Source organism: Lissotriton helveticus, chromosome 12 (assembly GCF_964261635.1).
Source record: "Lissotriton helveticus chromosome 12, aLisHel1.1, whole genome shotgun sequence".
In the NCBI taxonomy this organism is placed as follows: domain Eukaryota; kingdom Metazoa; phylum Chordata; class Amphibia; order Caudata; family Salamandridae; genus Lissotriton; species Lissotriton helveticus.
In genome coordinates, this window is record NC_136073.1 from 578865075 (window position 1) to 578891933 (window position 26859).

Here is a 26859-nt window from a genome sequence, read left to right on the forward strand (position 1 = left end):
ATGTTTTTCAGAGGGGCGGAGGGTCTTGACGAGTCCATAAAATAATCGTGCTGGAACCCTATTCTGTACAAACAAAATTAAGTTGCAACTAACATGCCACCTTGATAGAACACCATCTCTAAGTAAAATGTGCGCGTGTGCAATGCCTTATCCTTGTTTTCCCCTTGTTTTCATTTTTCTCCTTGTTTCCCCCCTTTTTTTAGTGTTTCTCCTTGATTTTCCCTCGTTTTAACTGCATTTTCTTTAATTTTCCCTTGCGTTCGAGATTCTTTTCCTAGGTTTCTCTTCGTTTTCATTGCTTTCTCCTTGTTTTTCCCTCCTTGCTGCTCCCAGCTGCTGCTTTTCCCTGCCTCTGCCTATCCACGCCCACCTCCTCCAGCGCCCTTCCCAGGACCTACTTAATGGAGGCCACAGCACAACCCCATTGAGAAGGCTCCAGGCCCAACTCTTGACATGCTGCTGCATCGGTCTTGCTCCTGTATTATTGCTTTTTCCTGTTTTTTTTAGTGCCTCCTCCTTGCTTTCCCCTCATTTAGAAAAATTTAAAAATCAGTTAGCAATTCCAGTGCCTTGAGATCCTCATGTGTGATTTGCAGTGCTTTATAAATCCTTGATTGAGCGAGCAAGGGTAGGCTTCACATTACCATCACTCAGGGCTTTAAGAGGGGGTGCTCTAAAAGGGGCGTGGCAAATATATTAAAGGGGTGTGGCCTATCCGAGTAGGGGCGTGGTCTAAATCAAGATAACTAGTATTGTGTGCTTAAGAAAATCATGAAGTCGCATCCAGCAAAGGATAATAAATTAGGCAAAAAAGTATATTTATTAAGTATAAGCCATAAAATACCTAACACTTTAAAAAAACATTTGCTATTTCCAAACTTTGAATTTAAAAACCATCTTCACTAAAGGATGTGCTATTAAATTCAGAGTTCAGGCAATGGCGCAACTAGAGCCAAATTTCGGGGGGCTAAGAAATTTTTTGGGGGGGGGGCTGAATCTTTAAGCAATAGTCAGTGGAGCTGCAGGGGCTCTTAGAAGGGGTGAGACAACAACAATTCTTCATTAATATGCAAATGGTCTTTTAAAGACCTGTGAAGTGCTCGGGGGCGGCTGTGTGTGTGCTCAGGAAGCGTCTCATCCCGGGCTGCCACACATGATTGGGGGGGGGGGGCTGAAGCCCTTGGAGTCCAATGGGTGTTGAGCGCCTGATTTCAGGGATACCAGATTCCATATGTCTATCTTGCTGTTAAGGGAAGATACGCAGGTAAACATGTTACACAGCATTCCCCAGGTTATCCTATGGGCAAGATAGCCTTTCATGAGTGAAAAATAAAAGTGGCAGTATTTCACTATCAAGACATGTTACCGACACTAGTAACACCAAACAAAACCGGGACGTCTGCTCACCCTACCTTTGACCTTTGAGGCCCGAAAATAGAGCCCCCTAGAGCCCCCTTTCAAGGCCCTCTAAAAAAACTGGGGGGCTCAGCCCCCCCCCCCACTTAAAGCCCTGCCACCACTGTTAAAAAGTGCGTCTTCACCACGGTACACAGTCACCCGTCTGTCACACCAGTACTCTTGTATACATCCTGATACTAACGTCCAGGGAGTTTATTTGGGGGCTAACTGATGAGGAGGCCTCTTTTGGTGATTTCTACTGGGAGCAGTAAATTATGCTTCCAAGCTCATATTTAGCTGAAGGGCCATGTGTCCCTGATGCTTGTGTGTGCCTATTTCGGACTTATGCTCTTTATAGCTCAAAAATCTTGCGCTGCTGCATATACTTTACTTGTTCTGCGTGTGGGGGGGTTTGTAGGTAATTTCACTATACAGAAGCTGTAAACTTTGTCACTGTTTGAGTACCGCTGCCAGGCTGCAGTTGAATAGGTGCTGGAATCAAAGTATCATACGTTATAGTAGTATAATTTGCAAGATCAAGTTTGAAACTTATTTCAGGTGTATTCACTATTTATAGAGTATCTTGAATTAATCCATCTCTTTATCTCAGAGGTTTCTTTCCTAACTGGTAAGCTTACGCTGAGTATCTTTTGCACTCCCTGCATGTCATGAGGTTTTCAATTGTTGGTTGGAAATGCTGAAACACTTGAAGTCTCACGCATCCGATATCAAGAAACAAACTGTTCCAAATCAAGACATTGCTTTTACTTCCTCTGCTAATAAACTCTAGAAGCAGTATTGCTTCTGGTCTCCCCTCCCCCCAACCCCTGTAAGATCTGGACGGAATCAGTGTTAACAGTGCTGCTCCTTCCTTCTGTAAGCTCAGGACAGGAGCAGTGTTACCTTGCCTCTTCCCTCCCTCTGTAACCTCTGGACAGGAGCAGTGTTACCTGGGCTGCTCCCTCCTTCTGTAAGCCCAGGACAGAAGCAGTGTTACCTGTGCTCTGTCCTCCCTCTGTAAGCCCTGGTCAGGAGCAGTGTTTCCTGGGCTCTGTCCTCCCTCCATAAGCTCTGGACAGGAGCAGTGTTACCTGGGCTCTGTCCTCCCTCTGTAAGCCCTGGACAGAAGCAGTTTTGCCTGGCCTCCTCCCTCCCTCTGTAAGCTCTGGACAGGAGCAGTGTTACCTGTGCTGCTCCCTCCTTCTGTAAGCCCAGGACAGAAGCAGTGTTACCTGTGCTCTGTCCTCCCTCTGTAATCCCTGGTCAGTAGCAGTGTTTACTGGGCTCTGTCCTCCCTCCATAAGCTCTGGACAAGAGCAGTGTTACCTGGGCTCTGTCCTCCCTCTGTAAGCCCTGGACAGGAGCAGTGTTACCTGGGCTCTGTCCTCCCTCTGTAAGAACTGGACAGGAGCAGTGTTACCAGGACTGCTCCCACCCTCCCTCTGTAAGCTCTTAACAGGAGCAGTTTTACCTGGCCTCCTCCGTCCCTCTGTAAGCTCTGGACAGGAGCAGTGTTACCTGGCCTCCTCCCTCCCTCTGTAAGCTCTGGACAGGAGCAGTGTTACCTGGGCTCTATCCTCCCTCTGTAAGCCCTGAACAGGAGCAGTGTTACCTGGGCTCTTTCCTTTCTTTGAAAGCTCGGGACAGTAGCAATGTTATCTGGGCTCTGTCCTCCCTCTGTAAGCCCTGGACAGGAGCAGTGTTACCTGGGCTCTGTCCTCCCTCTGTAAGCTCCGGATAGATGCAGTGTTACCTGGGCTCTGTCCTCCCTCTGTAAGAACTGGACAGGAGCAGTGTTACCTGGACTGTTCCCACCCTCTGTAAGCTCTGGACAGGAGCATTGTTACCTGGCCTCCTCCCTCCCTCTGTAAGCTCTGAACAGGAGCTGTGTTACCCGGGCTGCTCCCTCCCTCTGTAAGCCCTGGACAGGAGCAGTGTTACCTGGGCTCTGTCCTCCCTCTGTAAGCTCTGGACAGGAGCAGTGTTACCTGTGCTCTATCCTCCCTCTGTAAGCCCTGAACAGGAGTAGTGTTACCTGGGCTCTGTCCTTTCTTTGAGAGCTCCGGACAGGAGCAGTGTTACCTGGGCTCTGTCCTCCCTCTGTAAGCCCTGGACAGGAGTAGTGTTACCTGGGCTCTGTCCTCCCTCTGTAAGCTCCGGACAGGAGCAGTGTTATCTGGGCTCTGTCCTCCCTCTGTAAGCTCTGGACAGGAGAAGTTTTACCTGGGCTCTGGGCTCTGTCCTCCTTCTGTAAGCTCTGGACAGGAGCAGTGTTACCTGGCCTCCTCCCTCCCTCTGTAAGCTCTGGGCAGGAGCAGTGTTACCTGTGCTCTATCCTCCCTCTGTAAGCCCTGAACAGGAGCAGTGTTGCCTGGGCTCTGTCCTTTATTTGACAGCTCCGGACAGTAGCAATGTTATCTGGGCTCTGTCCTCCCTCTATAAGCCCTGGACAGGAGCAGTGTTACCTGGGCTCTGTCCTCCCTCTTTAAGCTCTGGACAGGAGCAGTGTTACCTGGGCTGCTCCCTCCTGTAAGCCCAGGACAGAAGCAGTGTTACCTGTGCTCTGGCCTCCCTCTGTAATCCCTGGTCAGGAGCAGTGTTTACTGGGCTCTGTCCTCCCTCTGTAAGCCCTGGACAGGAGCAGTGTTACTTGGGCTCTGTCCTCCCTCTGTAAGAACTGGACAGGAGCAGTGTTACTGGACTGCTCCCACCCTCCCTCTGTAAGCTCTTAACAGGAGCAGTTTTACCTGGCCTCCTCCGTCCCTCTGTAAGCTCTGGACAGGAGCAGTGTTACCTGGCCTCCTCCCTCCCTCTCTAAGCTCTGAACAGGAGCAGTGTTACCTGGGCTGCTCCCTCCCTCTGTAATCCCGGGACAGGAGCAGTGTTACCTGGGCTCTGTCCTCCCTCTGTCAAGCCCTGGACAGGAGCAGTGTTATCTGGCCTCCTCCCACCCTCTATAAGCCCTGGACAGGAGCAGTGTTACCTGGGCTGCTCTCACCCTCCCTCTGTCAGCTCTGGACAGGAGCAGTGTTACCTGTGCTCTATCCTCCCTCTGTAAGCCCTGAACAGGAGCAGTGTTACCTGGGCTCTGTCCTTTCTTTGAAAGCTCCGGACAGTAGCAATGTTATCTGGGCTCTGTCCTCCCTCTGTAAGCCCTGGACAGGAGCAGTATTACCTGGGCTCTGTCCTCCCTCTGTAAGCTCCGGATAGGAGCAGTGTTATCTGGGCTCTGTCCTCCCTCTGTAAGCTCTGGACAGGAGAAGTTTTACCTGGGCTCTGTCCTCCCTCTGTAAGCCCTGGACAGGAGCAGTGTTACCTGGGCTCTGTCCTCCCTCTGTAAGAACTGGACAGGAGCAGTGTTATCTGGACTGCTCCCACCCTCTGTAAGCTCTGGACAGGAGCATTGTTACCTGGCCTCCTCCCTCCCTCTGTAAGCTCTGAACCTGAGCAGTGTTACCTGGGCTGCTCCCTCCCTCTGTAAGCCCGGGACAGGAGCAGTGTTACCTGGGCCCTGTCCTCCCTCTGTCAGCCCTGGACAGGAGCAGTGTTACCTGGTCTCCTCCCTCCCTCCCTCTGTAAGCTCTGGACAGGAACAGTGTTACCTGTGCTCCATCCTCCCTCTGTAAGCCCTGAACAGGAGCAGTGTTACCTGGGCTCTGTCCTTTCTTTGACAGCTCCGGACAGTAGCAATGTTATCTGGGCTCTGTCCTCCCTCTGTAAGCCCTGGACAGGAGCAGTGTTACCTGGGCTCTGTCCTCCCTCTGTAAGCTCCGGACAGGAGCAGTGTTATCTGGGCTCTGTCCTCCCTCTGTAAGCTCTGGACAGGAGAAGTTTTACCTGGGCTCTCTCCTCCTTCTGTAAGCTCTGGACAGGAGCAGTGTTACCTGGCCTCCTCCCTCCCTCTGTAAGCTCTGGACAGGAGAAGTTTTACCTGGGCTCTGTCCTCCTTCTGTAAGCCCTGAACAGGAGCAGTGTTAGCTGGGCTCTGTCCTCTCTCTGTAAGCTCCGGACTAGGCAGTGTTATCTGGGCTGTGTCCTCCCTCTGTAAGCCCTGGACAGGAGCAGTGTCACCTGGGCTCTGTCCTTTCTCTGTAAGCTCCGGACAGGAGCAATGTTACCTGGCCTCCTCCCTCCCTCTGTCAGCACTGGACAGGAGCAGCGTTACCTGGGCTCTGTCCTCCCTCTGTAAGCCCTGGACAGGAGCAGTGTTACCTAGGCTGCTCTCACCCTCTCTGTCAGCTCTGGACAGGAGCAGTGTTACCTGGGCTCTGTCCTCCCTCTGTAAGCCCTGGACAGGAGCAGTGTTACCAGGGCTGCTCTCACCCTCTCTCTGTCAGCTCTGGACAGGAGCAGTGTTACCTGGGCTCTGTCCTCCCTCTGTAAGCCCTGGACAGGAGCAGTGTTACCTGGGCTCTGTCCTCCCTCTTTAAGCTCCTGACAGGAGCAGTGTTATCTGGGCTCTGTCCTCCATCTGTAAGCTCCGGACAGGAGCAGTGTTATCTGGGCTCTGTCCTCCCTCGGTAAGCTCTGGACAGGAGAAGTTTTACCTGGGCTCTGTCCTCCTTCTGTAAGCTCTGGACAGGAGCAGTGTTACCTGGCCTCCTCCCTCCCTCTGTAAGCTCTGGACAGGAGCAGTGTTACCTGGGCTCTGTCCTTTCTCTGTAAGCTCCGGACAGGAGCAATCTTACCTGGGCTGCTCCCTTCCTCTGTAAGCCCTGGACAGGAGCAGTGTTACCTGGGCTCTGTCCTCCCTCTGTAAGCTCTGGACATGAGCAGTGTTGCCTGGGCTCTGTCCTTTATTTGAAAGCTCCGGACAGTAGCAATGTTATCTGGGCTCTGTCCTCCCTCTATAAGCCCTGGACAGGAGCAGTGTTACCTGGGCTCTGTCCTCCCTCTGTAAGCTCGGGACAGGAGCAGTCTTATCTGGGCTCTGTCCTCCCTCTGTAAGAACTGGACAGGAGCAGTGTTACCTGGACTGTTCCCACCCTCTGTAAGCTCTGGACAGGAGCATTGTTACCTGGCCTCCTCCCTCCCTCTGTAAGCTCTGAACAGGAGCTGTGTTACCCGGGCTGCTCCCTCCCTCTGTAAGCCCTGGACAGGAGCAGTGTTACCTGGGCTCTGTCCTCCCTCTGTAAGCTCTGGACAGGAGCAGTGTTACCTGTGCTCTATCCTCCCTCTGTAAGCCCTGAACAGGAGTAGTGTTACCTGGGCTCTGTCCTTTCTTTGAGAGCTCCGGACAGGAGCAGTGTTACCTGGGCTCTGTCCTCCCTCTGTAAGCCCTGGACAGGAGTAGTGTTACCTGGGCTCTGTCCTCCCTCTGTAAGCTCCGGACAGGAGCAGTGTTATCTGGGCTCTGTCCTCCCTCTGTAAGCTCTGGACAGGAGAAGTTTTACCTGGGCTCTGGGCTCTGTCCTCCTTCTGTAAGCTCTGGACAGGAGCAGTGTTACCTGGCCTCCTCCCTCCCTCTGTAAGCTCTGGGCAGGAGCAGTGTTACCTGTGCTCTATCCTCCCTCTGTAAGCCCTGAACAGGAGCAGTGTTGCCTGGGCTCTGTCCTTTATTTGACAGCTCCGGACAGTAGCAATGTTATCTGGGCTCTGTCCTCCCTCTATAAGCCCTGGACAGGAGCAGTGTTACCTGGGCTCTGTCCTCCCTCTTTAAGCTCTGGACAGGAGCAGTGTTACCTGGGCTGCTCCCTCCTGTAAGCCCAGGACAGAAGCAGTGTTACCTGTGCTCTGGCCTCCCTCTGTAATCCCTGGTCAGGAGCAGTGTTTACTGGGCTCTGTCCTCCCTCTGTAAGCCCTGGACAGGAGCAGTGTTACTTGGGCTCTGTCCTCCCTCTGTAAGAACTGGACAGGAGCAGTGTTACTGGACTGCTCCCACCCTCCCTCTGTAAGCTCTTAACAGGAGCAGTTTTACCTGGCCTCCTCCGTCCCTCTGTAAGCTCTGGACAGGAGCAGTGTTACCTGGCCTCCTCCCTCCCTCTCTAAGCTCTGAACAGGAGCAGTGTTACCTGGGCTGCTCCCTCCCTCTGTAATCCCGGGACAGGAGCAGTGTTACCTGGGCTCTGTCCTCCCTCTGTCAAGCCCTGGACAGGAGCAGTGTTATCTGGCCTCCTCCCACCCTCTATAAGCCCTGGACAGGAGCAGTGTTACCTGGGCTGCTCTCACCCTCCCTCTGTCAGCTCTGGACAGGAGCAGTGTTACCTGTGCTCTATCCTCCCTCTGTAAGCCCTGAACAGGAGCAGTGTTACCTGGGCTCTGTCCTTTCTTTGAAAGCTCCGGACAGTAGCAATGTTATCTGGGCTCTGTCCTCCCTCTGTAAGCCCTGGACAGGAGCAGTATTACCTGGGCTCTGTCCTCCCTCTGTAAGCTCCGGATAGGAGCAGTGTTATCTGGGCTCTGTCCTCCCTCTGTAAGCTCTGGACAGGAGAAGTTTTACCTGGGCTCTGTCCTCCCTCTGTAAGCCCTGGACAGGAGCAGTGTTACCTGGGCTCTGTCCTCCCTCTGTAAGAACTGGACAGGAGCAGTGTTATCTGGACTGCTCCCACCCTCTGTAAGCTCTGGACAGGAGCATTGTTACCTGGCCTCCTCCCTCCCTCTGTAAGCTCTGAACCTGAGCAGTGTTACCTGGGCTGCTCCCTCCCTCTGTAAGCCCGGGACAGGAGCAGTGTTACCTGGGCCCTGTCCTCCCTCTGTCAGCCCTGGACAGGAGCAGTGTTACCTGGTCTCCTCCCTCCCTCCCTCTGTAAGCTCTGGACAGGAACAGTGTTACCTGTGCTCCATCCTCCCTCTGTAAGCCCTGAACAGGAGCAGTGTTACCTGGGCTCTGTCCTTTCTTTGACAGCTCCGGACAGTAGCAATGTTATCTGGGCTCTGTCCTCCCTCTGTAAGCCCTGGACAGGAGCAGTGTTACCTGGGCTCTGTCCTCCCTCTGTAAGCTCCGGACAGGAGCAGTGTTATCTGGGCTCTGTCCTCCCTCTGTAAGCTCTGGACAGGAGAAGTTTTACCTGGGCTCTCTCCTCCTTCTGTAAGCTCTGGACAGGAGCAGTGTTACCTGGCCTCCTCCCTCCCTCTGTAAGCTCTGGACAGGAGAAGTTTTACCTGGGCTCTGTCCTCCTTCTGTAAGCCCTGAACAGGAGCAGTGTTAGCTGGGCTCTGTCCTCTCTCTGTAAGCTCCGGACTAGGCAGTGTTATCTGGGCTGTGTCCTCCCTCTGTAAGCCCTGGACAGGAGCAGTGTCACCTGGGCTCTGTCCTTTCTCTGTAAGCTCCGGACAGGAGCAATGTTACCTGGCCTCCTCCCTCCCTCTGTCAGCACTGGACAGGAGCAGCGTTACCTGGGCTCTGTCCTCCCTCTGTAAGCCCTGGACAGGAGCAGTGTTACCTAGGCTGCTCTCACCCTCTCTGTCAGCTCTGGACAGGAGCAGTGTTACCTGGGCTCTGTCCTCCCTCTGTAAGCCCTGGACAGGAGCAGTGTTACCAGGGCTGCTCTCACCCTCTCTCTGTCAGCTCTGGACAGGAGCAGTGTTACCTGGGCTCTGTCCTCCCTCTGTAAGCCCTGGACAGGAGCAGTGTTACCTGGGCTCTGTCCTCCCTCTGTAAGCCCTGGACAGGAGCAGTGTTACCTGGGCTCTGTCCTCCCTCTTTAAGCTCCTGACAGGAGCAGTGTTATCTGGGCTCTGTCCTCCATCTGTAAGCTCCGGACAGGAGCAGTGTTATCTGGGCTCTGTCCTCCCTCGGTAAGCTCTGGACAGGAGAAGTTTTACCTGGGCTCTGTCCTCCTTCTGTAAGCTCTGGACAGGAGCAGTGTTACCTGGCCTCCTCCCTCCCTCTGTAAGCTCTGGACAGGAGCAGTGTTACCTGGGCTCTGTCCTTTCTCTGTAAGCTCCGGACAGGAGCAATCTTACCTGGGCTGCTCCCTTCCTCTGTAAGCCCTGGACAGGAGCAGTGTTACCTGGGCTCTGTCCTCCCTCTGTAAGCTCTGGACATGAGCAGTGTTGCCTGGGCTCTGTCCTTTATTTGAAAGCTCCGGACAGTAGCAATGTTATCTGGGCTCTGTCCTCCCTCTATAAGCCCTGGACAGGAGCAGTGTTACCTGGGCTCTGTCCTCCCTCTGTAAGCTCGGGACAGGAGCAGTCTTATCTGGGCTCTGTCCTCCCTCTGTAAGCTCTGGACAGGAGAAGTTTTACCAGGGCTCTGTCCTCCATCTGTAAGCTCTGGACAGGAGCAGTGTTACCTGTCCTCCTCCCTCCCTCTGTAAGTTCTGGACAGGAGCAGTGTTACCTGTGCTCTATCCTCCCTCTGTAAGCCCTGAACAAGAGCAGTGTTACCTGGCCTCCTCCCTCCCTCTGTAAGTTCTGGCCAGGAGCAGTGTTATCTGGGCTTAGGGTGACCAACCGTCTGTAAATTCCACGGACTGCCCGTAATTTGGGCCTCTTGTTGGTTGTCCGTGAAGGATTCTTTAACGGACGCCTTTCGTCCGTAATTTCAGCTGCCCCCTGCAAGCAGTCTGAGAGTCCTGTAACTGTCACAGCAGGGGCCAGCTCGCGCTCCTGCTGTGATCAGTGGCCTGTGGTAGCCCCTCCCCGACCTGGCACAGATTGCTATCAGGACCATTATCATTCTGTATGTTGGCCTAATTATCACATACAGAGTGATAATGGGCCAGTTACAGCATTTGCTGGACCTCCTCTTTTACTCGCTGCTCTTCTCACAGATCGATCGTGTGTGCAGCAGCATTGCTCAGTGAGTGTTACCAGCTGCCACTGCAATGCCACTTTCATCTTTAAGGCTAAGGGGTTCCATTAATGGCTTCAGTTAATCAGGGGCCAATGAAGCTTTATATACTCCAGTTTATGCTGTGCCTCCTACTCGCTCAGCATTGTTAGGGTGTAGTGGAACTACTACTCATTGGACGACTGGAAGAGCAGAGGTTTGACTAACAAGCATTTGCAATGCAATAGGTCTCACATTTACGCGCGTTTAAGCTATTGGCATTGTAAATGACAATGCCTTACATTTATGTTTTAAAATAAAAACAACAAGAAAAGGCATTGTTGTTTACAATGTGAATAGTTCAAATTCGCGTAAATGCAAAATCTATTGCATTGCACATGCTTTTGTCTGCGGTATGCCCTGTTGGGATCAGTTCTAGAAGGCACTGGAGTTCCTTTGTACTTGGGAGAGGGCAACATTGTGAAGAGCTCTGTCTTGATAATGATGACTTGGGCCACGTTGGATTTTGCTTACAATGACTTCAGGGAGATTTCCTCAGATGTAAGGCTGGCACTCTGCCAGAACAATAGACATCTTAAACCAGTGTGTGTGCTACTTGGAATAATTCCCGTACCAACAGCAGGGAGCAATATCCAACTCTTCTCATGAATCTACTGGAAAACATACTGGTAACCTTCAACATGTTTGCTTGTTGTGTAGGTAGGTATATTTTAGCATTATCCCTGTGATTTTTGTCACTTACCCTTCCTTCCCCATTTCATTAAAATGAATGTTTTCCTTTAATTCTTTTTATTTTTAACAGCATTGTTGTTTGGTTGCTTTGTTACAAACACCGCACATCACAAGAGGGGGGGGGGGGTTACTGCTTATGGCACACTACCAATAAACACTGGCAAAGCCAATAGGTACGGCTTGTTTAGGTTTGTGTTGAATGTTCTTCAGTAACATGGTTGTAAACTGCATGAACAGAAAAAACACATCTAAGCTCCCCATATGCACTAGACCATACCAAGCTGCACATATACACTCAGAAACACACAGAGAAATGTATTTAGATATGCATTCAGTCAAACAACACATATAAGTGCCCATACAGTCATATTTATATGACAGCTGGATGAATGTGTGGATTGATGGCTGTGTAAAGAAGGATGAGTAGGCAGTTCAAATCTGTGGGTGTCTATAGTGTTGTGGGGAGATTGAAGCAGTTGTATTGTTGGACTGATACATGCAGACTTGGTGTGGGTGGATAGGTGAATGCATGGATGTTGGTGGTGGATATGACCTGGAGAGACGGTGAATGGTGGGCCCATTTCCGGGATAGGTGGATGCATGCCTGTGTGTAGGCACATGAAGCTGATGGCCCAGAAAGAGCATAAGGTGGAAAAGGAGCATACGAGCAATGTAAAGGTGGCAAACGATAGCACAGGTGACTTCTAGCACACAAACACTGTACTGGAACGGAGGGAATACAGGCAGCACAAGGGGTTGACTGTCTAGGAACTAGGTGGAGATAAGGGAGAGCACAAAAACAGTAGGTCCTGGCAGGAGGGAAGACAGAGGCTGGGGCTCAAGAGGAGCCAGGGCAGAGAGAAATGGGCAGCCATGTTAGACAAGCTAACAGCTATGTGGGTATACTAAACAAGTGGTTCCCTATGTCAAATCTCCTTATTGATGTAATACCTTCACTTTCGCAATTAGTTTATTAACCTTCTTACTTTCTCAAATATTCTTGTAAAGGCACCATTTGCCCATTCTTTTTGCAAACTTTTCTCAGGGAAGAACCACCCCACACCCCACACCCCACCACCCACGCCCCCCCACCACCACCACCACCTCTCCTAATGACGTTCAGGCTCACTCGCTGCTCTCGCCACCAGGCACTCATCGCAAAATTTTACGCCCACTGCTTTCAAATGTAACCAGCGCAACTGCTCCTGCGGAGCCCAGGGCATGGCAAAGTGTTTTTGTTTGTGGGCTCCGGTCACCTCACCAGGGGCCAAGCTCTGGGGGGTGGAGGTTTCATTCTGGATAATGTTACCCAGGTGTATCCAATATGCAAACGCAGATATTTAAGTTTCACTCTGGCACACAACAGATGCAGTGCAAGGTTCTCTCAATCTAATATAACCTTATTTTGACTTGTACTTGTGTTGGTTCTCTGTTTACTTATGTAATATTGTGCGACCTCCTCTGATGTGTCGGTAAAATGTACCTTTTGTCCCAAATTTTTGTCCTGAATTCTGACCTTTCTGTCCTGAATTTTTGTCCTGAATTTTGACCCTTTGTCCTGAATTTTTAGACTCACTGTCCTGAATTTGCACCCATGCCAGTTGGTCACCCTATCTGGGCTCTGTCCTCCCCCTGTAAGCCCTGGACGGGAGCAGTGTTACCTGGGCTCTGTCCTCCCTCTGTAAGCCCTGGACAGGAGCAGTGTTACCTGGGCTCTGTCCTCCCTCTGTAAGCTCCGGACAGGAGCAATGTTACCTGGGCTGCTCCCTTCCACTGTAAGCCCTGGACAGTAGCAGTGTTAACTGTGCTCCTCCCTCCCACTGTAAGCTCCGGACAGGAGCAGTGTTATCTGGGCTCTGTCCTCCCTCTGTAAGCTCTGGACAGAAGCAGTGTTACCTGGGCGCTGTCCTTTCTCTGTAAGCTCCGGACAGGAGCAATGTTACCTGGGCTGCTCCTTTCCTCTGTAAGCCCTGGACAGGAGCATTGTTAACGGTGCTCCTCCCTCCCACTGTAAGCTCTGGACAGGGGCAGTATTACCTGTGCTCCTCCCTCTCTGTTCGTACTGCACAGGACCCCTGTTGTGCTTTTTTTCTGCCCCACTGTTGGATCCAGGGTGGACAGGCTTTCCTATCCATCTGACATTTCTCTTGCAGGCTAGGGGGCTGCTTTCAGAGCATGATGGGGTCCCGTTACAGCTATTGCTCTTGGGCCCCTTCTAGCATTGGCCTCCTGCAGAGCGGAACAGGTGTGCCTGGGCTGATTTTAATTTCTGTTCTAGCCCAGGTTGGATCTCGACGGGGGCAGTGTTACCTGTTCTACCTATTCCCGCAAGCTCTGCAGAGGAGGTGTTACCTGTTCTACCCCTCCTCACAAGCTTTTGACAGGAACCTTCTTGTATTATATAACTCCTCCCCCCAAAGCGGTGTACAGGAGCATTGTTGCTTGTTTTCTATCTGCCTTCCCACTTGTAAAGTTGCCAAATAAGTGTTTTCTGGGACACTGTCCCACTTTAAGTTTCATTTAACAACTGAATGCATTCTGTGAGTTGTAATTCAAGTTAGCCTTTATTGAACCAATTCGACTAAAATATTAGATTTCTGTTGACTATTGAAAGATGAATTGGGCTGGAGCGGTAGCTCTGGTATCCTGGCCTCATCTGGTAATCTATCCCTGTGACGATGAAAAGGAGCAGTGTTACCCGTCCTGCTCCTCTCTGTGCACGAGTGGTAATAGGTGAGCTTCACTCACTCAAGCTGTTCAAATGAGTGTTATCCTGGTGCTTTGTTTCTGCTCCCTGAGTTCTGGAGAGGGTCTGTGTTCCCAGCCTGTATTCCGCCTGCCCTGGGTGGGAGTAGTGTTCTCAGTCTGTTTCTCAATTCACGATTTAATAGAGAAAAGCCGCGTTTCTAGCTGGTGATTCCCCAGTCTAGGCAGGAGTGCCGGTACCAGCCTCCATGTCTCCTTCCTCCACTGAGTCGGATTGGGCAGTATCAGCTCTGCGTCCACTCCATTCGGCAGTAGACAGGAGTTGTGTCTCCCTCTCTTCACCTCCTCCTTTCTAGAATTATCTGGTCAAGAACATTGTTACTTGGGCGGACCCTCTCCCCTCATTTGTAAGCTCTGGACAGAGGCAGTGGTACGATTTATTTATCTCCAGTCCACGTTCGGTCTTGTGACCTGTGCCCATCGCTGGGTCCTGTATGTTCTGCTAGGAGCAGTGTTATCTGTGCCCATCGCGGGCCCTGTAGGTTGTGGTCTGCTAGGAGCAGTGTGACCTGTGCCCATCTCCGGCCCCTGTAGGATTTGCTAGGAGCAGTGTGACCTGGGCCCATCGCCGGGCTATGTAGGTTCTGCTAGGAGCAGTGTTACCTCTACCCATCGCTGGGCCCTGTAGGTTCTGCTAGGAGCAGTGTTACTTGTGCCCATCGCCGGGATCTGTAGGTTCTGCTAGGAGCAGTCTTACCTGTGCCCATCTCCGGCCCTTGTAGGTTCTGCGCCCCTGTAGGTTCTGCTAGGAGCAGTGTTACCTGTGCCCATCTCCGGACCCTGTAGGTTCTGCTAAGAGCAGTGTTACCTGTGCTTATCTCTGATGCCTGTAGGTTCTGCTAGGAGCAGTCTTACCTGTGCCCATCTCCGGCCCCTGTAGGTTCTGCTAAGAGCAGTGTTACCTGTGCTTATCTGTGATGCCTGTAGGTTCTGCTATGAGCAGTCTTACCTGTGCCCATCTCCGGCCCCTGTAGGTTCTGCTAAGAGCAGTGTTACCTGTGCTTATCTCTGATGCCTGTAGGTTCAGCTAGGAGCAGTCTTACCTGTGCCCATCTCCGGCCCCTGTAGGTTCTACTAGGAGCTGTTACCTGTGCTTATCTGTGATGCCTGTAGGTTCAGCTAGGAGCAGTCTTACCTGTGCCCATCTCCGGCCCCTGTAGGTTCTACTAGGAGCTGTGTTACCTGTGCCCATCTCGGAGACCTGGATCAGAGTTCGACTAGGCAGGCACAGGTTGCGTGGAGCCCGGTGGCAGAGGGCTAGCGCGAGACTGCTGGCACATTTGTTTTTAACCTACCTCCTTCCTGCTGAAGACAAGCAGTCCCTCGCCCCGCTGATTACGAGCGGCTGGCTTGCTCTTTACTTTTTAAAATCGCCTCCCACCCGCCCTGCTGACTCCGCCCCCCACCCTCGTCATCCGCCTACTTAGGCTTCTCTTCCCTGTGCTTCAGTGTTGCGTGGAGCCCGGTGGCAGAGGGCTAGCGCGAGACTGCTGGCGCATTTGTTTTTAACCTACCTCCTTCCTGCTGAAGACAAGCAGTCCCTCGCCCCGCTGATTACGAGCGGCTGGCTTGCTCTTTACTTTTTAAAATCGCCTCCCACCCGCCCTGCTGACTCCGCCCCCCACCCTCGTCATCCGCCTACTTAGGCTTCTCTTCCCTGTGCTTCAGTGTTGCGTGGAGCCCGGTGGCAGAGGGCTAGCGCGAGACTGCTGGCGCATTTGTTTTTAACCTACCTCCTTCCTGCTGAAGACAAGCAGTCCCTCGCCCCGCTGATTACGAGCGGCTGGCTTGCTCTTTACTTTTTAAAATCGCCTCCCACCCGCCCTGCTGACTCCGCCCCCCACCCTCGTCATCCGCCTACTTAGGCTTCTCTTCCCTGTGCTTCAGTGTTGCGTGGAGCCCGGTGGCAGAGGGCTAGCGCGAGACTGCTGGCGCATTTGTTTTTAACCTACCTCCTTCCTGCTGAAGACAAGCAGTCCCTCGCCCCGCTGATTACGAGCGGCTGGCTTGCTCTTTACTTTTTAAAATCGCCTCCCACCCGCCCTGCTGACTCCGCCCCCCACCCTCGTCATCCGCCTACTTAAACGCTCCTCATGCGTCAGCGCAGCGGACGAGCGCAGCGGGCGCGCCGGCTGCGCGCCGGAGTTGCGCCAGAGTTAAGCCCGTCTGCGCCCGTCCGCGGCCGGACGGGCCCAGGGGCCTGTAGTGCTGTCACTTCCCATCTTTACTCGTCCTCCGCGCTCAGGCGCCTACACGCCTCGGCCTGCCCTCTCTCCTCAGACACCTGGGCCCGCATTACCTCACTTGGCATTGCAGGCACTGCAACCCCTAAGCTTGCTCCAAAACCATCATTTACCGTCCCGGCTCCCCCCGAGTCGTCCATCCGGGTCCTATACCTGAACACCCGCTCGATGGTCAAGCACCAAACCGACATCCTGCATCTTCTTATGTCTGAAAGCCCCGACGTCTTATTGTTATCTGAGACTTGGCTTACAGACGACTCTCTCCCAGACATCCTGGCTGCGTTACCCCCTGATTACTTTTTAATCAACAACAACCGATCAGGGGGCCGCACCGGGGGAGGGGTGGCAGCGGTAATACGCAAGGATCTTAAGATTATTGCCTCTGCGGCCATGACTCTACCGGATGTAGACACCCTGGTTCTTAGCCTGGGGACCGAGGTAGGCGCAGTTACTGTCGTGCTACTATACCGTCCTCCCCATTCCATGCCGTCCTTTCCCTCATCCTTCATCGATCAGCTAACCAGTATTGCTACCTGCTCGTCCCGTATCATCATCATTGGGGACTTTAATTACTGGTTTCAACACGTGGATGCCGGCCCACATGCTTCCGAACTGTTCGAGGGTCTCTCAAACCTGAACTTCAACCAACTAGTCAGGTCTGCCACCCACAAGGGTGGCCACATCCTCGGCCATGTTTGGACCCACGGAGTCATGTCCTCTTGCCCACTAATAACACCTTGTGTGTGGTCGGACCATTGTCTGATCGATACCACCTTTTCAGCGGTCGGCCAGATTAAGGTCCCCCCACGGGAGAATGGCAGGGCCCGCAAGTGGAAGGCTGTCGATCCCTCCAAACTACTGGTTCACCTGTCCCAAACCTATCCTCTGCCACCTAATGACACTGGTATCGACGAGCTCCACGGCCTCGTGGCAGACTGGCTTACTACAGCCAGTGACATCTTTGCTCCCCTCACTGAGTTCCCCCAATCCCGGCACAGTAACTCCCACAAATGGTTTACCCCCCACCTAAAAGCCCTCCATCTGGAACTTCGCCAGCTTGAGCGCAAGTGGAGGAGAGACTACAGCCCTGTGAGCAGAGACGCCTACGTGGCTGCCCGCAATGGGTATAAACATGCTATTCTGGCTGCCAAAAAAACCTATGCCTCTGGTAAAATTTCATCTGCTCCTGGCCAGTCTAAGGAAATCTTTAAAATCCTTAATGAATTCACCTCCGACCCCAGGACGCTTCCCACTCAGGCCCCTACACAGGAAGCATGTAATGCCCTCAGCACTTTTTTCGTTGAAAAAATCGCACTGATTAAGGACACCATCCCTGTTATGGCTCCTGGCGCTGGATCTGTTCCCCCTCCCCACAACACTTCTTCTTTTACACAATTCCCTCTCCTAGACCCCACCTCTTTGGCCACTCTTGCCACCCGCATCAAGTCGGGATCCCCGGATGACTGCTGCCCTCCCTCTATTCTGAGGGACATCTGTCATACTCTACCTGACTGTATCCTCCCCCTGCTAAATTCTTCCCTTTCTTCCGGGACGGTGCCGGGCTCCTTCAGGGAGGCCGTGTTGGTGCCTCTTTTGAAGAAGCCGGGGGCTGACCCCGCCGCTCCGGCAAACTACCGCCCCATCTCCCTTCTACCTTTCTTTTCAAAAATCCTGGAAGCCCACGTCACCACCTGTCTCTCACAGTTTATCGAGAGCTCCAACTTCCTCGAGGTCAACCAAGCTGGCTTCAGACCCGGCCACTCTACGGAGACAGTGATCTTGGCCGTGCTGGATGCCCTGAGGGACGGTGTTGACAGGGGCACCCCCCAGGCCCTGGTATTGTTAGATCTGTCAGCCGCTTTCGACACGGTGGATCACAACATCCTTCTCCGCCGTGTCGAGCAGGCTGGCATCCAGGGCCTGGCTCTGGCCTGGGTCAGATCCTTCCTGACGGGCAGGTCTCAGACCCTAAGCCTGGGTGCTTTCAGGGCTCCTAGAGAGCATTTGCTCTGTGGGGTCCCCCAGGGTTCTTCTCTGTCTCCTCTTCTTTTCAATCTTTATCTTCGCCCCCTTCTTCTCTCTCTAAGGCTGTGGGACGTCACCGTGTTTAATTACGCGGACGACCTGCAGCTTATCTTCCCTCTTAATTCCCCCTCTGCTATTCCCAACTTTCAGTCAGCTATGTCCCATATTCTCCAGTGGATGGGCCATAACCAGCTAAAGTTGAACCCCGGTAAGACGGAGCTCCTCCTTCCTGGTAGGAGCTCCACTTTCTGGGGGCCCCAATTCTGGCCGGTGGAATTGGGCCCTTCTCCCACCCCTGTGGCTTCGGTGAAGAGCTTGGGGGTCACTATTGACTCCGCCCTATCCCTAGGGCCGCAGGTGGCGACCGTGGTCTCGTCCTGCATCTACCAACTGCGCAGGATCAGGAAAGTGGCATATCTTTTGACACCCGATGCCCTCCTGCAGGTCATCATGGCCCTCGTCCTCTCCCGCCTGGATTTTTCCAACTCGATCTACCATGGTCTGCCTAAAACATCGGTGGGCAGACTACAGGTGGTCCAAAATCAGGCGGCGAGACTGGCCTTAGGGATCCCCAAGTGGCAATCTGCCAAGCCCCTTCTCGTCAAACTCCACTGGCTCCCTGTTGCTTCTAGGGCAGCCTTCAAGATCGGCTGCCTCACTTTCAAATCTTTGGCTGGTCTCTGTCCCACCTTTGTAAAATCTCTCATCCGACCCTATTGTCCGTCCCGCAATTTGAGATCTTCCCATCTTCACTTCCTGACTGTTCCCTCTTATAAGCTCTGCAGATCCGGGGGCCGGAGATTTGCATACCTGGCCCCCAAGCTTTGGAACTCTTTCCCCCTCTCCCTTAAAATTTCTAACTCTTTGACACTTTTTCGTAAATCTTTAAAAACTTGGCTTTTTCCCCAATCTGGTTAATTTCTCTGCCTCCTCTACTTCCAACCAGCGCCAGGAAACCCATGGTGTCAGTGCGCTTTATAAGCATCCCTTACGATACGTTACGATACACAGTTATCAAGAACATTTGAAACATCCCAGGGTTTAAAACAAGGGTGAGTTCTTGCACCATACCCATTTAATTAGTTTTTATCTGATCTAACAGATGCTTTGGACAAAGATCGCTCATCCACCTAAATTAGCAGATAGACTTATTTCAAATCTATTATATGTCGATGGCGTTATTCCATTAAGTCAAACAAAACTAGGACTACAACCTCTTACAAAAAGAATATCAAAATACTCAATAGATAACAAGATGGTAATAAATGGAGCTAAAACAAAAGTAATGGAAGTTAATAACAAGGCACTGAAACGCAGTAAATATAAATGGCATTTGCAAAATCAACAACTGGAACAAGTGAAAACTTATAAATACCTGGGAGTTTTGTTCGATGACAAGGGCTCATTTTGTCAACATAAAACTGAGCTGATAAAGAGAAGTAACTCCCTACTTATGGCATTTCGTACATTGCAGAGGTCCTTGGGAGGGCTTAGTTATCTCCCACTGCTAAAGGTAGTAAATGCAAAGTTGTTGCCCATCATCACCTATCGTAGTGAAGCACTTTGCGGCAAGGACTCCATAACCCTAAATAATGTTATTACCAAAGCCTTTAAGATTTTGTTTTGCCTTCCCTCCAATGTATCACCTGCACAAACTAGATTGGAATTTGGTATACATTGCAAGGATGGGTCAATATATAAAGGTATGGAAACAAATAAAAACAAATACTTCCAAACTAATGTGTTGCTTACTCTGGCAAGAAATACAATTGAATCAAATTTCGCAATTTTGGAAATATTTACAAATAGCATTGGAGGAATTACCTGCACATGAGGTTTGGGATATGCCTATAACCTCAACATCCTTCAAAAAGGCAATTAACTGAATAATAAAACCCATGTCATTGCTGAGAGATAGAGTTGTTCTCAAAAAGAGCACATATATGGATGATTCAGAATTCCAAAGATTCCCAAATCGCAGCTTCACCTAGAAATACCTTGGTCTGCCTAAATAAAAAACATATTCATTAAAGCGAGATTTGGCCACCTTCCAGGATCAACACATGCAATGTCATGGTTGCGACCTTATAAATCGATCCCCTGCAGACTATGCAACCCATGGGAAGAAAATATATCCACTTAGTTTGCATATGCCCAGCAATGATGGAAGAAAAAAGGAGATATTTAAACAGCCGTTTTAATAACCGAGGAGTACGAACTTGTAGACAAGCTCTGGTAGTCAGTTTTAAGCGAACGGATATAATCATGAATGCAAACTTCACAACTTTTTTGACCTTTGCAAAAAAGAAACTAGAATCTTGTGTCTTGAGTATAGCAAACATACAGGTAGATTCATCAAAGACCCGTTTTGCGAGTCTTTAATAGCGATTCATAAGGAATCGCTATTAAGGACTTGCAAAACAGGATTCATGTAGGAATTGCAAAAAATATTGCGATTCCTACATGTTCCTTATTTGCGATTAGCAAATTGCTAATCGCAAATAAGGAATAACTCCCCATGCATTCCTATGGGCCTACAGGCCCATAGGAATGAATGGGGAGTTATTCCTTATTTGCGATTAGCAATTTGCTAATCGCAAATAAGGATGCGATTTCAAGGGTGCCAGGGGTGTCCAAAGGACACCCTGTAACACCCCTGAAATGCAACATTACACAGGTGTTGCACACACACATGTCCAAAGAACATGTGTGTGTGTGTAACATGCAACAGAGAATAATGCACTAAAGTGCTTTTTTCTATTTTTTTCGCTATTTACCACGAAGTCTGACTTCGTGGTAAATAGCGGCCAAATATTGCGAATTTGCAATTTTTAAATGTTTCATGAATGGCATTTAAGGAATCTCTAATAGAGATTCCTTAAATGCTAATCCTCGCAAATTTGAGAATTCTTTATTAGCGATTTTTGCATTTGGGATGATGAATCCCAAATGCAAAACTTGCACTCGCAAAGGGCCAGATTCTCAGAATCTGGCCCTTTTGCGAGCGCATTTCGCTTGATGAATCTGGCTGTTGGTTGTTTAAATTTAAAGAAACGCTGTTAAAAAGTCTTTTAAAACATCTAGTATAGAAATCTAATTTGCACAGGACTAATTGCACTTTAAAAAACCTGCATATATAAATATAATCAATTTAATATAACTAGTACGGATTGTTACAGTTGTTTAATGAAGAACAATGTAGTAATGGTGGTTTTCTAATTAATATTTTCAGTGACCCCCTCAAGAAGGGCTTGTTTAAGCCCGACTGCATTGAGTTGTAATAAAGAAATATTGCTTTGGACTAATCATGCATTTTTCTCGTGTTCTTGACAGAGGTCTGGATGGGGCACATTTTGAGCATGGGAAGCATTAAAAAAGCATGACACCTTACATGTGGACTAAAAGGAAGAGCATGAAAATTTTGGAACAAAGCGTGGAATAACATGGAGTTAAATGGATTAATATGCACAGGCGATTGGGAGTATTATCATAAACCTACTTTCGCTGTGCGACTGGGTGTGGAGCAAAATGTCGCTCCTCACAGTACGCTTTTATATATAATGGCATGAATGGTAGATCTGTAATATGGAGAAATCAAATTGGCCCACGTTGCTTTTTTTTTTTTTTTTTTTTTTTTTTTACAGTATGCTACTTTCTTGCTCATGCTTTTATTGGTCCTTGGAACTGAAGAACTGCTTTTATCATGGTTGTGTAATTGATGATTTTATATTGTAAGATTTTAATTAATCTATCAATACAATTTGAATTGAATTGAACTGTGCTCATTTCCGGCCCCTGTAGGTTCTGCTAGGGGCAGTGTTACCTATGCCCATCTCCAGCAGTGATGTCTTAATATGGTCCTATAATGGAAGACCGTTTTCAGGGAACTTACTAGCCAATATTGATGGTAATTGGATTGGCTACTACACACAGGCTTGTTTACATTTGAATCCTAAAGATATGAGTACAATAACGACAGATGCTATATAAAAGACTGAATAATTATTTCTATGAGAGAACGATTCATCTTAAAAGCCTTGAGCAAGCACTGCCGGGCGAAACGCGCGTCAGCTGCTGTGCAATTTTGGAATAAAGATTTACTTTTTGAATTCTCGACGTGAATTTGGAATGCTTTGTGGAGTGCAGTGTGTTATTGAGCGCACTTGTTTAATGGATGCTATAATACTGAACAATGTATGTTTGGACGATTGAATTTTTCAGACTATTTCTACAGTGACTTTGCTTTGGTGTGTTGCAGTGTCTGAGGTGGATTTGAATTTGGACTACTTTGGAGTTCCAATAGTTAATACTCTAGGGGGATGAGTATTGAGCACTGTCTTAGCACCCAACATCCAATGGTTGGAGAATAACATATTGAATCGTGCATGACTTTTAGTACACATGGTGATGTGCAGATCAAGACAGCATATCCACCCTTTTGTTCTTTGTATATGCATTGCTACCTGTGTTTGTCTCTGATGCCTGTAGGTTCTGCTAGGAGCAGTGCTACCTGTGCATGTCTCTGATGCCTGTAGGCTCTGCTGGGACTAGGAGCAGGGTTACCTGGTACCTATGCGTGTCACTGATGCCTGTAGGCTCTGCTGGAACTAGGAGCAGGGTTACCTGTGCGTGTCACTGATGCTTGTAGGCTCTGCTGGGACTAGGCGCAGTGTTACCTCTGTGCCCATCTCTGGCCCCTGTCGGTTCTGCTGGGACTAGAAGCAGTGTTACCTCTGTGCCCATCTCTGGCCCCTATCGGTTCTGCTAGGACTAGGAGCAGTGTTACCTGTGCCCATCTCCGGCCCCTGTCGGTTCTGCTGGGACTAGGAGCAGTGTTACCTGTGCCCATCTCCGGCCCCTGTCGGTTCTGCTAGGACTTGGAGCAGTGTTACCTGTGCCCATCTCCGGCCCCTGTCGGTTCTGCTGGGACTAGGAGCAGTGTTACCTGTGCCCATCTCCGGCCCCTGTCGGTTCTGCCGGGACTAGAAGCAGTGTTACCTGTGCCCATCTCAGGCCCCTGTCGGTTCTGCTGGGACTAGGAGCAGTGTTACCTGTGCCCATCTCCGGCCCCTGTCGGTTCTGCTGGGACTAGGAGCAGTGTTACCTGTGCCCATCTCCGGCCCCTGTCGGTTCTGCTAGGACTAGGAGCAGTGTTACCTCTGTGCCCATCTCCGGCCCCTGTCGGTTCTGCTGGGACTAGGAGCAGTGTTACCTGTGCCCATCTCCGGCCCCTGTCGGTTCTGCTGGGACTAGACGCAGTGTTACCTGTGCCCAGCTCCGGCCCCTGTCGGTTCTGCTAGGACTAGGAGCAGTGTTACCTGTGCCCATCTCCGGCCCCTGTCGGTTCTGCTAGGACTAGGAGCAGTGTTACCTGTGCCCATCTCCGGCCCCTGTCGGTTCTGCTAGGACTAGGAGCAGTGTTACCTGTGCCCAGCTCCGGCCCCTGTCGGTTCTGCTGGGACTAGGAGCAGTGTTACCTCTGTGCCCATCTCCGGCCCCTGTCGGTTCTGCTGGGACTAGGAGCAGTGTTACCTGTGCCCATCTCCGGCCCCTGTCGGTTCTACTGGGACTAGGAGCAGTGTTACCTCTGTGCCCATCTCCGGCCCCTGTCGGTTCTGCTGGGACTAGAAGCAGTGTTACCGGTGCCCATTTACGGCCCCTGTCGGTTCTGCTAGGACTAGGAGCAGTGTTACCTGTGCCCATCTCCGGCCCCTGTCGGTTCTGCTAGGACTAGGAGCAGTGTTACCTGTGCCCATCTCCGGCCCCTGTCGGTTCTGCTGGGACTAGGAGCAGTGTTACCTGTGCCCATCTCCGGCCCCTGTCGGTTCTGCTGGGACTAGGAGCAGTGTTACCTGTGCCCATCTCCGGCCCCTGTCGGTTCTGCTGGGACTAGAAGCAGTGTTACCTGTGCCCAGCTCCGGCCCCTGTCGGTTCTGCTAGGACTAGGAGCAGTGTTACCTGTGCCCATCTCCGGCCCCTGTCGGTTCTGCTAGGACTAGGAGCAGTGTTACCTGTGCCCAGCTCCGGCCCCTGTCGGTTCTGCTAGGACTAGGAGCAGTGTTACCTGTGCCCAGCTCCGGCCCCTGTCGGTTCTGCTAGGACTAGGAGCAGTGTTACCTGTGCCCAGCTCCGGCCCCTGTCGGTTCTGCTAGGACTAGGAGCAGTGTTACCTATGCTCTCTGGACGGGAGCAGTGTTACCTATGCTCTCTGGACGGGAGCAGGGTTGCCTGTGCTTTCCCTGGCTGTGTGGTCCGAGGCCGGCTGTCCCACCTGTGCTTCCCCTGTAAGCTTCTCTGGTCTGAAGCCGTTTCCTCTGTGCTCTGCCTGCCTCTTGCCCGCTCCCCGGAGGCCCCAGGCGGGAGCTCGGCCTCCGGGAACCGGTCAGCCTGCATTCCTCGCATTGCTCTGCGATGTTGGTGATTGAAACAGCGGTGCCAGGTGCAGGAGAGCGTCGACTCCTGCAGCCAAGGTTGGCAGAGAGCGGGCAGTGGACCAGGCTGCTCTCCGTACCAGGCTCTGAGACGGTTTACCGTACACTGTACACCAGGCGAGGAAGAAACCCCCTCACAGGTGCTGTGCCTCGGGGTTAAAGTTTAACTTGTGAGTTCGAGCTCCCCCTCAGCGGAAATCGCACCCTCCCCGCTCTTTTGTTTCCACAATCTCCCGGATTTGGACTTGTGCTTTTGAACGTGTGTTTCTGCGCGCACGCGGCTGCCAGGTAAGTTCGCGGTGTGTTACGAGCCCCCTTGTGTAGTTTGAGGTCAGAGAGGGATGTACGTACGTATGAACACATGAATAGTCATCTATGTTTATGCCTTTTGAAATATAAATATCTGTATATTTTACTTCTTCCTTTGTACATAACCCATGTACTGGCTGTGTATTTATACTACCCCACCTCTTTAGAGGTCTGCTCTTGGTATGACTCGTTTACATGTGTGCACTGTTTCACCTGTGTCTGCCACCACTGCCGGTGGTTTAGTTCGCATTTTATGTTTGGGAGCTGTACTCCTGCCTTCCTCGTGTCTCCATTTTTAAAAACTCATGATTTCCGTGCACGTTGCACGCCTCTCGTCTCCGGCGTATGCCCTCTCCCCCATCAGTTTATGACTACGTCAGTCAGCCCGCGTATTCCTTATTTGTGTGCCTTCAGTAAATGCGGCTGTATAAATAACTCCTGCCCGCATGGCTGGCTGCTTCTAGTATGTGGCTCTGGAGAGGTCACCATTCCACAGCATTGTAAATAGGAGTCGTTGCAGCAGCACCACTGAACACCCCCAATCACCTCAAGCCCAGGTCGCACCAAACATGCAAACTCAGAAGTTTATGTATTGTCCACCAAGCTGTGTTAAGCAAATGATTCCGAATTCACGCCTCTAACTTAAACTGACACAACGCGTCCACTGGTAAGCGCCTTCTGGGTGGCCTGCATATTTGACTTTGACCAGTTTGCACCAAAGTGTGATGTGTAGTTTAGGTTACATTAGGGGTAGATTGCAATACATTTTAGTTATCTCGTCGGTTCGTGTCTTTAGTGACCCATGTGCAATATTGTGTTTTGTCTTTTACAAATATGGCTTCTGGTGAATTTACTTTATTCTTGATGTATACGAGATGAAGGGGGATTCGTATGTCCGATGATGTATTTTGTTAGTGCGCTCATATGTTTTCTTGGTGTGACTTTGAAGTCATTAGAGTAAGTAATAATTGATGAGGCTGCATGTCCAGTCGCTAAAATGAATGTATATTGTTTGAGCTCTTTTATGTTCCTGATGGTTTGAATACGTCATGGACAAAGAGTTCGCGATGCTTGTTACTTTATTCCCTCTTGGCCAGATGATAGTTGTAATGGCTCTGTGGAGTACTGTGCTTGTTATTTCCCGAAAAATAATAATTATATATATATATATATATATATATATATATATATATATATATATATATATATATATATATATATATATATTAAAAAATACTTTTTCTGGATGCATCAACTGTATATAAATTAAGACTTCATTTTGCGACGTTAATAACTTCAAATGGTTTGATACGTAACTGGGAAAATGAAATGAGTGCATGTCACATTAGTAGAAATTTGATGTTGACTGCTAGGAGAAATATTAGTTTCGTGTTGTATGGCGAAGCACATGTAAAAGTCATGAACTGTAGTGTAGTTTAGAAGCAAGTTTTGAGGGTGTACTTTGGGCCACAGATAAAACTGGTGGGGCCGTCTACAAAGGTAAAATGTTGTTTTTACGTATTATATACATATACACTCCTACATTCAAAGTAAGATTGAAACCTTTGAAGCAAACTTTGCTTCGCAATGTAAGGTAGTTGAACAAATTAATGCATCTGATGGGGTGCAGTGACTGCTTTCCCCCCCCCCCAATTTCAAAATACCTAATTGATTTCCATAAGAAAGATACAAAGAGTAATAGCGTATCAGGGTTAGCATAGCATATATGTAAAGCAAAAATATAAGGTGTATAAAAGCATACAATAAAGTTATTACTCCTATGAGAGTATCACGAGGCTAGCCCAAGTGATCAATAGTGAAAGAAGAAAGAGAAGCTGAGAGAAAGAAAAAAGAAAAGAGAAGGAAAAAGGAAAACAAAGATTAGACGAGCGGTATTGTATACATCCTGAATTCTATGCAGCTGTGGGCTCAAGAGCAGTTCGATATTGATAGGCCTAACACATAACAGTCTATTACAGGTAATAACGATTAGATAAGAAGATACAAGGGATGCGCCAGTAAGGCACGAGGTGTGATTCAACGACTTACACTTCATGGAGGTTTGTAAGAGTCGAGATAAGTGTCCATAAAGTTCCACATCAACCTGGATGAGGGTTTCCACGGAGAGTTCTGTAATGAGATGTTATCTGCCGCTCTGAGATGAGTGATCCAGTTTATCCAGCCCTTATAGGATGCCTTGCTTGTGTCCTTCCATTTGGCA

General features: G+C 50.2%; 1 protein-coding gene across 3 annotated transcripts in view; it reads left to right on the top strand.

Annotated features, from left to right (window-relative positions):
* The window catches only part of KIFC3 (kinesin family member C3), a 446810-nt gene that overhangs the window by 264949 nt on the left and 155002 nt on the right, over window positions 1-26859 (top strand). Inside the window, exon 1 of one of the 3 annotated variants that reach the window (XM_078670028.1) lies at window positions 24514-24617. The exons of the other annotated variants lie outside the window; for them this stretch is intronic. The gene's annotated coding sequence lies outside the window, so the exon portion shown is untranslated. Of the gene's footprint in view, window positions 1-24513; window positions 24618-26859 lie in introns of those variants that run through there. 3 annotated transcript variants of the gene reach the window in all.